The following is a 12346-nucleotide window of genomic DNA, read 5'->3' on the forward strand; positions in this document are numbered from 1 at the left end:
GATTATAAAATTTTATGGGTGAAAAAGTTGAGGGTTGAATCAACTCATACGTGAAAACAAATTAGATCACTCAAGATAAAGCATGAAAGAAAGATATATTACAACTTACAAGTCTTGATTTACTATTTAAGTGAGAGTGCTAGAGTTCATTTTAAGTATTATTATGAAATATAGTTGAAACAACACACAATTTTTGTTTGGGAAATAAGTTTTGTTTAGAACAAGAAAATAAACTCTAGTAAAAAAAAACTAGTTTGACTCAAATGAAACCTTTTTATTTGTCAATTGGTGTCCTTTAATTGTTTCGTTTCTTTTCCTGTCATTACCAATCCATTTAACAAAAATAATTTTATATATTTAGCTTAGATTAGAGAAAACAGATAAGTGATTGAAGAATGGGCCATTGGAACTTAGAAATAACGAATAAATTATTTGGAAATAAAGAGTTGATGAATAACATTTCAAGTTGTGAAATTAATTTCAATTTTGAAAAATAATAATTAGTAAAATAGCTAAAAAGTCAAATATGAATTTTTAATTTTAACACCTTTTAAACAATAATATAAAATCTAAATAGAAACTTTTTGAAAAACTCTTAAACGGGTTATATGTAAACTCACTTTTGAACCGATCATGTTTTGCTTGACATATTTAACAAAACGGTTTACATTAGCCGACCCAAAATGTGTTTATTTTCATATCATGTTTCGGAATTTTTGGCCCTAGATTGTACTATATTTGATTATATAGAGCAAGAGGAAACTTATATGCCGAGTACATGTTAATCCAAATAAAAAATCGAATGCTTAGGGTAAATCATAAATGAGAAAAAAGCCCTATCTAGTACTAGTTATCTACTTTTCCTTAGTTATTGAAAACCACACTTAAGTTTCTTTTGTTTGTAACAACGTACGGTTTTGTAAAACGCTAACATGCAAATCCAATAGAAATCCCCATCAAACACAACCACCGCATAGATTTCTTCAAACATAGATTGAACATAAACATAGATATTCACTTCAACTAGAAATTGTCTATGCTTGTAAGCTCAACCCTCAAACATTTACTATTAATTTGAAAGTTGCATCTTAGACTCAGTTATATATTATATGACCAGAGAAGAGTTGGCGCCTTGAGATTAAATCCCATCCATTGAGAGTCACTTGAACAGCAGTTACAGGCAAGTCGCAAGATACACACACCTCTCTCTCTCTCTCTCTCTCTCTCTCTCTCTCATACGCTCCGGAAGTTAACGACGGTTTTGTGAGGGTTCCTCCTTTTACATCGGTGAGCTTTAGTTTCCCATAAATTCTCAATTATAACCTTCAATTCAATCCGGAGACCTTAATCCCTTCACGGTTAATTGTATCACCCATGAACATCGATTACAGATTATCCCTTCAATCACATGTTTATGTTTAAACTCAATACACTTGAATCCATGTTTTATACACTTTTGTTGCTTTTAAATTTGCTACTCATGGTAATGCAGTCACATTGGTTGAAAATAGTCAGGATTTGGATTGTTGCATAATAAGTGCATTGATGAGTGTCAAACTGTCAATCTATTATGCATCTATAACGATAAGAACTAATTTCTTAGTATTTCTTAGAATATTATACACTCGTAAAGAAATGAATAAAAAAAAAAGATGATTCATCAAATTTTTACATTTTTGAAGAATAACTTCCAACTCAGTTGTAAAAATTTAACCATGAATAACGGTTCAGTTTAACAATTGTAAGTTAAAGAAAGCGCTTAAAAGATGGGTAGAAATGATGTTTTCAGTTTCGGGTTGCCGGTTAAAATAAAAAATCGAACCAAATTCGAATTTGGTTTTTGGTTTGTTTTAAGTATAATGAGTTCGGTTCTGTTCGTTATTAACCGAAAAATATTTCAAACCGAATAAAACGAAACGAGTAACCGTATAAACTGAAATCAATTGATGAACACCCTTATGTTATTATTAAAGTTTGTTTTGAATATAATGAATTCGGTTCGGTTCGATATTAACCGAAGAGGATTTCGAACCGAATAAAAAGAACGGAGTAAACCGTTAAATTAAAATTAATTGATGAATACCTTTATGTTATTGTTGGTCCGTGGTCACATTTTAAGAGTGTAGCAATCAAGGATTGTAAGCAGATTTATGTTGTCAATATTTTCAGAAATACAAGGGCAAGTTAGACTTCTTTGTGAAGAATGGTCTAATTTGTTAGAATAAATATATTTTATATATATTTATATATGGCCCTTATAATTATTTATCTTATTATTGATCATTGACCTAAATAACCTTATGTTTATAACTGGTAAATCCTTGATGGACGGAATTACCCTTACTAACATTAATAGGGTTTCCCCTTGGGTGTATATATAGAGAGCTTATTAGAGAGGTTAATAACTAATGATGAATAATAACACCATAAGAATCATCCCCTACCTCTCTCTCTCAAATCGTGTTCATCAAGAACACCTAATCTCCATCCTAACCATACACCCTAAAGGGGAACTCGATCAGATTAAGAAGATGTCAATCTCAAACATCACTGGATTATCAGGTATTACATATTTCCTTGTTCCCATTATATCATCGATTATAGAAACTGATCAACATGTGGTATCAGAGCATGATGTTGATTAATCAGTTTTTTCGATGTCCATAAAAACTGGAATTAAAATAGGAAACGAGTTTTTGATTAAAACCCTTATGTTTACGTTTTTGATCATCATCATAAAACTGATTGGATCTGATGTTCGTATTACTTCTAACGAATTGTTAGGTCTGATTAAAACCTGTTCATTATAAAAACCTGATTATTTTCGAAATCTGTTTTACAAAACTTTCAGATTTCGATTCCAGTATTAAATCTGATAATATAATCGAAAACAGTTTCGTAAAATTCTTGAAACTGTTCTTGTTTTTTTCGAAGATGTTCTTGAAGAACATCATAATTTTCGAAAACTAACCTTAATTAGGATTAACTTGGGAAAATGAAATCTGTTAAAGAGATAATATTATCTCTAAGTTTAATTTCAAAATCTTTTAAATAAAATAAAAGATATAATTTTGAAATCTTATTAAAATTAGAGATAATCTAAAACTTTAAAGAGATAATATTATCTCTAAGTTTAATTTCAAAATCTTTTAAATAAGATAAAAGATATAATTTTGAAATCTTATTAAATTTTGAGATAATCTAAAACTTTATAACAGAATCTCTCAAATCCCTTAAAATTAGGAAAAGGTTATCAGGTTGATTATTCTTTTCGAATTCTGCTAATGTTGCGAATCAAGGCATCTATTCACAACAACTGGACTCTAATCGCAACAAATGAAATGTTGCGAAATCGCATGATGTTGCGAGAATTACATATTATCTTGCGAGTAACATGTTGCGAATGTCCACTAATTATGTTGCGATCAGAACCTAGCATCACAGAATGTTGCGAAGGGACATATGTTGCGAAAAGTCACTAATGTTGCAAACCTTAAGATGTTGCGAGTATTACTTAAGATGTTGCGACGAGCTAATTTTGCAAGATGTTGCGAGTATTACCTATTGATGTTGCGATCAGCCCATAAAATCACAGGATGTTGCGAGTACTCTTAATCGCAACAATTATGTTGCGAGTGCTTTAAATCGCAACAATGCTGATTACATCACAACAACTCCATTCGCAACATCTCTCATAACAACATCATTCGCAACATCTCTTATAAAACATCAATCGCAACATTACTTATGACTGCACTGTTCGCAACATCTAAAATCCCCTAACCAAATTCGCAACATCACTTCGAAGAAATCGCAACTTTACTTATATCTTACATGTTGCGAAATGATCAGAAACCCTTATATATAACCTAACTGATTAAGGGGCCCTGCTCCGTTAAATTACTTAACTTAAATAACACTTATAATTCACTTTTGCCCAACGGTGATGTGTAACCTAATATTGTTATTTAAGTCTAATTAAGTATGTCACTTAAAAGTGTATGTCCTAACATTATCAGACATTCGCATGACTTTAGTTTTGCTTAACTTAAACAACACTTCATGAGTTCACTTCTGTCCAATGGTGATGTGGTAGCTTAACAAAGTTGTTTTAGTCTAACTAAGCATAGTCATCTAAAAGATGAGTATCCTAAAATTGCTAGATACTCAAATGACATTAACTTTGCCTTAAATACCTTAAATGTCTCAATTCTGTCCAACGGTGATTTGTTACATTTATGTATTGCAAACTTACCTTGTGCATAACAACTTGATTGTTCCAATTCTGCCCAACGGTGATTTGTTACAATTATTTTCGCACAAGAATTTTATACTTAAATAATACATTTTCTGCCCAACGGTGATCTATTTTATTTAAGTATAATAAAATTAATTTTGGTGTTATACTTAAAATTATCACATCTTCATAATGATCCTTACATTAATGATCCTTCATTAATGATCCTAATTTCAGTCTGCCTTATTAGATTACCCATAACATAAATCACTCTAAAATTCTTCTATAAAGTTTGAATCTCAAACCTAAATCATCCACTCTTATTACAAAACCTAATAAGAGTTTTGCTTCTAAAAGGGTCTTATAAAATTTGCCCTTTTGAGTCTTGATTATCCTTAAAGACTTGAAATTCTTACTGCTCATTCTGATAAAAGTATTACAGAAAAACACTTGAGCATAATCAGTGGGATAAATAAATATGTCTCTTATGATAATCAAGAACTCCTTACATGATTCCTATCAGGTGAGCAATTACGGATTCTAAAATTCCTAAGACTAACGTTTTTTTTTTCTATGGAAATAATAGAATCAAAACAATTCCTAAGATGCATGCAAAACACTCTAATTCTAAATAAAAAGGTTAATTGGCATTTGTGAATACATCCTAATATTTAATTCCATGACCCATAAACTGAGAGCTTATACATGGAACTTAATGAAGTCTTTTCAGTGTATTACTTTTCCATCAGTACAATTAGATGCCTTAAGAATCAACTATAACACTCAGAAGTACTAAAGGAAACTGAGTGTGTTGCTAGCAATATATGTACAGGAAAAGGAATGCCTAAAATTGAAAATCAAATGTTATTCACCTTATTACCACTAAACCTTAAAAGAGGATAGTTCTAAAGTCTTGAAACAAAATACAAGTACTGCTTCCAGCTCTAAGTTCTCAAAGGGAAAATCTCACTGCAAAATCATGCCATTAGACTAGGCACGAGCAAAGAGACTATCCATACCTCAAGGGAACAGTTGGCTAAGAAAGGTAGTTACCAATTAATGATATTTAACTCCACTAATTGAAATATCCCTATTAACACATGTTAGTTGAGTTTAGTTTTATACGTTTCCTTATCAGAAATCGATAATAATTAAGATGAGAGTCAGTGACTCATTTAATGTTAAGGTTGTAAGAACCATAAAAGCTGTTTTGTATTAAGCTTTATGATACCTTAAACATTCTAGAGTTTACTCAGAATTTAGTATCAATACTAAAGCTACATTTTGACAGTTATAAGGTTTTAAATGACCAAAACAAAGTCACTACTAACTAAAACTATCATATTATCGGTCGTTATTATCTGAATAGAAACCTTATAAGATAAAACTAAGCGATGCTACAAATTTCACAACCTTTTGTTATCATAGAAATGAGAATTTAACAAAAGATAAATGAGACTTACGTACTTCATCCATTAAGACTAAAATTTTCATGAGAAATCATGACTCGGTTGACAAAGGATGAATTGCCATTAAATCTCATTCTTAGTGATTTGAAAGCATGTGTTAAATGCCCTAAATATAAACTGGATAAAGGGAGTAAGTGAGGTCCACCATAAGTTAAAATTCACTGCTATTAGTGGAGCTTAGAAGAATATCAACTTGTATCTAATCTGTTTCCTACTGGACAAGTTCTTTAAAGAAATCAATTCATATATACTTATCAGTATTCCTTCTAAATATGTCCTTAAAATTTCTTATGAAATATGGACAATAAGGAAATCAAGTCTAAACTGTATGAAAGTTTCCTATGACATGAATCGCCAAAACTTGTATGGAGTTTTAGAGGCCTAAAAGATCAGTGGGAGCACTGAGTGTCCTTATATGCAAGAGATGGGGGAGAAACAACTTAATCTACCTCATAAAACATCCCTTGTATAAGACACTGCTCCATTATATCTTGTCTCCTTAAAATTTAATGCTACTCCTAACAAATTTTGTTGGATACCTAAATATGGGAAAACTTAGATTTCTTACCAAGACTAATTAATATAATCCTCAATTAGAATTTATTGGTCTTCTGATGTTGACCCTAAGCATGCTGAATTCTTACATATTTCTAAGGTCAGTAGGAGCAGTAAAAGTCCTTATCATAACTTGGCTAAATACAAGACGCGGGGGGAGAGATTGTCGCTTACTTTAACTCCGATTACACCTCTTGTACACCATACTGCACCAACTCTTACATACTTAGAAACTAATATTGCTCCTAATATACCTGAAAATATGAAACTCCTTATAAACCCAATAATCAACTCAGGAGGTCATCTAGGTCTCAAAGGCCTACTAACTTTGATGATTATGTACCCTACCTGACTAAAGATTAAATGGATTTTGGAAGGTTTAATGATCCTACCTCTTCTAATTAAACCATTAGTATCAATCAATCTTCTAAAATAGTATAACGTTTGGGATTTGGTTGAATTACCTAAAAGGTAGTCATTACTAAACTAAATCTGAATGAATAACGTTAATACACTAAAGGTATGATTGATTGATAAAGGTATACTCAAGAGGGAATAAATTATCAAAGAACCTAGTTCCTTGTCTTACAAAAGGTTACTTTGAGGATCATCACTGTTCTAGTAGCTTATAATAATTTAGAGCTACATTACATGAACATTAAAACAACTTTCCCTAACACTGGCCTACATGTTCGTAAAATAACCTGTAAGTTCTAAACTGAAGGTTAAGAACACTTAGTTTGTAAGTCAATAAAATCCATGTATGGGTTGATGCAAGAATCAATAATGAAATCATAATGCAACTCTCTTCATCAAGAACTAAGTGGATTGATTTACCTACCTCAAGATGAGTGGGAGCAACTAATGTAAACTTGTCCTTATATAGATGACATTCTTTTGACAAGTATATGTTACATGAGTCAAAGTATTGTTAACGCATATCTTGACCTAATCAATCTCGGAGATACCTCTTATTTAATAGTTATCAAAATACACCGAGATAGACTCATTAGTTTTATATGTTTTACATGAAACGGGTCCTTACACTTGTAATATACAATATTGCTCTCCTTTAGAGGCTAATAGGATAAATGAGATTATTTCCTTATGCATCATTAATTAGATGCCTTAAGAAGGTTCAAATCTATACTCGTTTAGATATTGGTCACATTGCTAAACACTAGACTAATTATTTCTATTGTGAAGCATCTGATAAAATATCACAATATCTCTAAGAAACGAGACACAATAATTTAAAGAAGAAGAAGTGAGAACTAAAAAACGGTTGACTACTAATATTCTAACTTTGTCAACTTCTGGGTATATCCTTATGTCAGCAGACATTACTATCTCATGAAGGAGTCCTAACTAACTGATAACAACGACCTAAGTTATAATGACATAATATGTTGCTGATCATAACGCAACGTGTCACTAAATGTTGTTGGAAAACTTTATCAGTTGACTCATAATTTATTAACTTCATATAAATCCAATATTGAAGACTTATTGTGATAAAGTCAGCTACCCTTATTTCTTGAACAGTAACAGTTCAAGCGGAGCTGCATTAGAATTCGATACAAGTCTAAATTATTGTTCGCTTATGACTTAAGAACAAATAGAGGAAACTAAACTTTTGTATCGAATGCATTCATGATATGCTTATGGATCCACTAATTAAAGGTCTGTCACCCATAAGTCTCCTAAATGGCCAATAATAGAGACGGGTTTTACCAATGACCAAGAGCAACTGCGTATCGTACTATGAATGATTAATTATTAATTTTTCCTCATACGTTGAAAATTTGTTTTGTCTCTAAATACGTTCATGCATGCCTAAAGACGTATAGACACTAATTATACAAATCAACGGTAAGGGCTTATTTGTCAATTTGATCCTAAAGTTAGGTTTTAAATTTGAGTTGTAGTATGATTAATGGGGGTCCTGAGTCGAATATTGATTCAACGACTGTATTTCTCTGCTGCAATTTGGGTTTAGAACTAAAATGAGTATTAACCTCTGATCAGACTAATCTAATGCTCATAATAAATAATTACTAGGCCAAGTGGGAGAATGTTAGAATAAATATATTTTATATATATTTATATATGGCCCTTATAATTATTTATCTTATTATTGATCATTGACCTAAATAACCTTATGTTTATAACTGGTAAATCCTTGATGGACGGAATTACCCTTACTAACATTAATAGGGTTTCCCCTTGGGTGTATATATAGAGAGCTTATTAGAGAGGTTAATTACTAATGATGAATAATAACACCATAAGAATCATCCCCTACCTCTCTCTCTTAAATCGTGTTCATCAAGAACACCTAATCTCCATCCTAACCATACACCCTAAAGGGGAACTCGATCAGATTAAGAAGATGTCAATCTCAAACATCACTGGATTATCAGGTATTACATATTTCCTTGTTCCCATTATATCATCGATTATAGAAACTGATCAACATAATTTACTCGATACGTTGAGACAGCTAGAGGTATGTTTTAGTTTCTTCAAGTTTTGAGGGTAAAATGGTAATCTGATTTGTGTTAAGTTGGTATTGTATGGATTTATTAGGCTGCTAATATAGGAAATGAAGCATCTGGAGTTCCTGAGGGCGAGTTATCAATTACACAACATGAACGCTCAAATCATAGTGGTAAAATGTAAACAGTTAATCTTATCCTTTTGGTTGGTAGAATTGGAATACTTATTATTTTTAATAATAATAATAATAAATGTATTCACTTTGTGTAGTGATGAGGAGCCTCTGGCGACTACATCATCATCATCATCGTACTCAGTATATTCAACCAATAGCAAAGCTATGGTAGGGTCTGAGGAGGGTAAGATGTAGACAGCCTTACCTCTACCCTATAAGGATAGAGAGGCTGCTTTCGGTGAGACCCCCGGCTCGATAGTAGTCTTGCATCAAGCCTTGGACATAAGGCACATAGCACTCAATCATCGGGACACCGGCTGATCGGTGCATGTACCCTTGTCTTTCGGCTATCAACGCCACTACATGATGCCTGATTAACCGTCCGTCACTTTTAACGTTATTTTCACGAGATTAGTAAAATAACGTCAAAATTAGTGCAATTTCACTTTTGCCCACCCGAGGGTTCACACATATATACATCATATGTGCGCACCACAAGCAGGGCTAAATGATTATGGCTTACCAACTCAACTAAGATGATTTGATTCTTTAAAATGACCCATGCGGGTCATTTTAAAGAATCAAATCATCTTAGTTGAGTTGGTAAGCCATAATCATTTAGCCCTGCTTGTGGTGCGCACATATGATGTATATATGAAACATGATGTTATTGCAAACCATTTTTATGAAACATGATGTTATTGCATCTGGTTCTCCAAATCTCTAATACCTTCTAAACATACAGATTATACCTTAGGCTGAATTACCTGGTTCAACCTGTTTCTCCAAATATGGGTTATGATTTTTGTAAGGGTCAAACTGAATCAAACAATTTGGTTAAAAAGAAAGTCAACTGACCCAGTTTATCTAACGAATTACCCATTTTGACCCATTTACCCAAACACCCAAACATGGGTCATATATTAATTCTAATTGGTCAAACTGAGTCAACCAACAATTTGGCTGAAAAGGAAGTCAATTACCCAATCTGTCTAACGATTTGCCTGTTTATCCCGACGTGGGTTGTATTCTCCTCCTCTATTAGGCGTCATGGTTTATGTTTGTGCTTTATCACTAATATTTTAAATGATCAGATGGTTATATGTGAGTGCACGTTATCAAAGTTATAACTTTGTGTGCTTGATGTTTAATATGCAAGGGATTAAGGGAATATAATTTTTTTAAGTGGATAGATTTATATTATCATTTATATCCCTACTTAATATTTTCTTACTACATAAACAATAACAACTCACCTATATCTCAAATCCAAATAAATTGCAGGTAGGCTAACGCATATCAAATTAGCTGTTTCTTTTTCGCAATTTAGGTAGGTCATTTCAATAACTCAAACTCAAAATCCTGCTGCAGCCTGCATGCATGGAAATAGAAGAGGGTGTCCTAAAGTACTCCACTTACTGCTATTGTGAATCAAGAGAACTAAAGAGAGTTTGGGATGGGAGAAGTATTATGCTCAAAGAAACAATTATGACTCTTGCATAAGTGGGGATGCAATCAAGATATTCATGAATGGATTTATATATGCTACCATTATAATCTATAACTCATGAGAAATAGTAAATCAAGATATTCTGCTCATTCATTATCATACTGAATTAATGTAGTTGCTAATTCGTTATATTCCCGAGTTAGATGTTCCCGTCCACCGGACGGGTAAAATACTAGTTTGCTACTGTTCTACTGCGACCAGTTTTTATGAGTCAGTTACAAGCACTTACTACGTCTTCATCTTGCCACCTAAGGGTACGCGTGTCGCTCCTATGTCATTTCATCCTGCAATAACAGAAACACTCCATCGATTAACCCATTCTATTGCATGTTAATTCAGATTATTTCATTTGGTTTTGTGTATATGTATCTCTATCTACCGGTTACAGCGGTGCCCCTCTTTGTTTTCCGCCGGTTGTCGCTATTGTTGTCGATTGTTACCGGGTCTGCCTTACGAACCCTAGGCGGCGGTCGTGCGGTGGTGGCAGTGCTCCGGTGTGGAGAACTGATGGCTGTTAACTCTAGTTGTGTTTTTGTGGAAAATAAAATTTTAGTATTTTTGCTCCATGTCACACGCCTTCAAATCGAAGGCGGTGACAGACCAAAGTGTTTGATGCAAGTCGCCAGTGGCGGATCCAGAAGGTTTCGTCAGTGAGGGAAAAATTATGTCAGTCAAGATGAATTTGTCAAAAACGTCAGTCAAAATAAGTCCGGTTATTAGGGTTCGGGTATAAACAATTCATTTGTTTACTTAATTATATGCCAAATTATTCATACTTATTACCTAATGACATGATGGATTACATTTCCTATCAAACTTTAAACGTGTATAAATTTTTTTTTATCACAACAATATACCACAAAATCGAAAACATAAAAAAACGCTTACAAAGGTAAATAGAAAATACTTGTAAACCACAAATATGATATATAAAAAAAACACTTGTGAACGAACAACTGAACAAAAGAAATTAGAAAATAAAGAACACGATAAAGTATTCTGGTAACATATGTTATCTGCTTAATGTTGTTTACTTATGAATTACGATTATATCTAACAGGGAAGGTTAAATTACCATGTTGTTTAAATCTCAAATTAATAAAAGGTCTATTTTGTTTTTTTAGTTGAACAAAAATACGTTGTTTTAAACTTGTGTTTAATGTTTAAATAACCATGTGTTTTTATGACCACATGTTTTCATATGGAAATTTGTTTTCTAAATGCAATTTCATCTTCTCCATTCATTTCTTCAAAGCTTTCATGGCTTCCTTTCAAACAAGAACCACTCAACCTCTTTTATTTTCTTCTTTCTTTATAAGTTTCCTTCTTCTCATATAAGATGTCTCCTAGATATTTGAGAAGTGGTCTGCTCATAAAAATAAAAAATTTTCTACTGTTTGATACGAATCCCATTGTTAGAATGTAAATTTGTACATTCTCTATACTCCTAAATTACATAATTTTTTTCTAATTATTCACTATTATATTAAACAACAAAATAATTAAAGTACAATTAGCTTTTATTTAATAGATTAATTATTTGGTTTTAAACAAGATAAATGAAGTTGAGTGAAATTTGAAAAGCTTATGAGGCTTCTTTTGCCATTCATTCAATTACATATTCAATAGACCCTACTAACTTTGGATTATTAAATATATTTGTTTTTAAGTTTTAGCAATATTGCATGATTGATTATTTGTGGCTTAGGAAATTTGGTTGCTCAGCCTAGGAATATGTCGGCTCAAAGCTCCTTTTGAGTTGTGACTTTGTGAGTACTAAACTACTAATATCTCACTTAAGTTTTAATATATTCTATTAAGGACGGTTAAACATAAAACATTTAAATATATTTCAGTAGTATTTAATGATCTTTACGGGTCAATTGTTTCGTTTACGATTT

The sequence above is a fragment of the Bidens hawaiensis genome, unplaced genomic scaffold, assembly GCF_021521415.1.
Source record: "Bidens hawaiensis isolate Kalapana, Puna unplaced genomic scaffold, B.hawaiensis_p1.1 tig00005780_1, whole genome shotgun sequence".
In the NCBI taxonomy this organism is placed as follows: Eukaryota; Viridiplantae; Streptophyta; class Magnoliopsida; order Asterales; family Asteraceae; genus Bidens; species Bidens hawaiensis.